This window comes from Phytophthora infestans, genomic scaffold (genome assembly GCF_000142945.1).
Source record: "Phytophthora infestans T30-4 supercont1.152 genomic scaffold, whole genome shotgun sequence".
Lineage (NCBI taxonomy): Eukaryota > Oomycota > Peronosporomycetes > Peronosporales > Peronosporaceae > Phytophthora > Phytophthora infestans.
Window position 1 is genome coordinate 74704 of NW_003303607.1, and position 1073 is coordinate 75776.

Sequence of the window (1073 nt, forward strand, 5' to 3'; positions counted from 1 at the left end):
AAATGTGTCGACGCAAAATCGTTGTACCTCATTTCTGGTATAGCAATCAGTGTCCAGTCAAGCCCACTATCTAATTCAGGTTTTAAACCTGAATTAGATACCGCCGTTCTCGCCACGCTTACCCACCGGCTGGTCGTTGCCCCTGCGAGTGCTAAGCCGAGCTACTCTCCATCACCGGCCATACAGTCATCCGAACGTCGTACCAGCAAGCACAACGAGCGCTATATACATGGCGGAACGAAGAATTGAAAAAGCAAAGCAAAATTCCCAAACCGGGACTCGAACCCGGGTCGCGTGGGTGAAAGCCACGTATCCTAACCGCCTAGACTATTTGGGAGCACCTTCTTTTAATCAAAACAAACGCCAAACAAAAGGCCAAACACACGCATACTTACACACAACCAAGCGCACCACACCAAGGCCACGCGCATTGCCGCCTTCAACTTTGCATTTAGCACCTTCAAAGACCTTTACCACGCAGGAGCTGTTGTTTTAAACCTGAATTAGATACCGCCGTTCTCGCCACGCTTACCTACCGGCTGGTCGTTGCCCCTGCGAGTGCTAAGCCGAGCTACTCTCCATCACCGGCCATACAGTCATCCGAACGTCGTACCAGCAAGCACAACGAGCGCTATATACATGGCGGAACGAAGAATTGAAAAAGCAAAGCAAAATTCCCAAAACGGGGACTCGAACCCGGGACGCGTGGGTGAAAAACCACGTATCTCTACCGCCTTGACTATTTAGGGGGCGCACTTCTTATTTACCAAACCAAACGCCAACAAAAGGCCAAACACACGCATACTTACACACAACCAAGCGCGCCACACCAAGGGCACGCGCATTTCCGCCTTCAACTTTGCATTTTAAGCACCTTCAAAGACCTTTACCACGCAGGAGCTGTTGTTTTAAACCTGAATTAGATACCGCCGTTCTCGCCACGCTTACCCTCCGGCTGGTCGTTGCCCCTGCGAGTGCTAAGCCGAGCTACTCTCCATCACCGGCCATACAGTCATCCGAACGTCGTACCAGCAAGCACAACGAGCGCTATATACATGGCGGAGCGAAGAATT

The 1073-nt window shown here is 51.2% G+C and overlaps 1 non-coding gene across 1 annotated transcript; it reads right to left on the minus strand.

Annotated features, from left to right (window-relative positions):
* Positions 1 to 675: 675 nt before the first annotated feature.
* On the minus strand, positions 676 to 749 carry PITG_30715. Its single transcript has one exon. It is a non-coding gene; the product is annotated as a tRNA-Lys (tRNA).
* Between the last annotated feature and the right edge of the window lie 324 nt (positions 750 to 1073).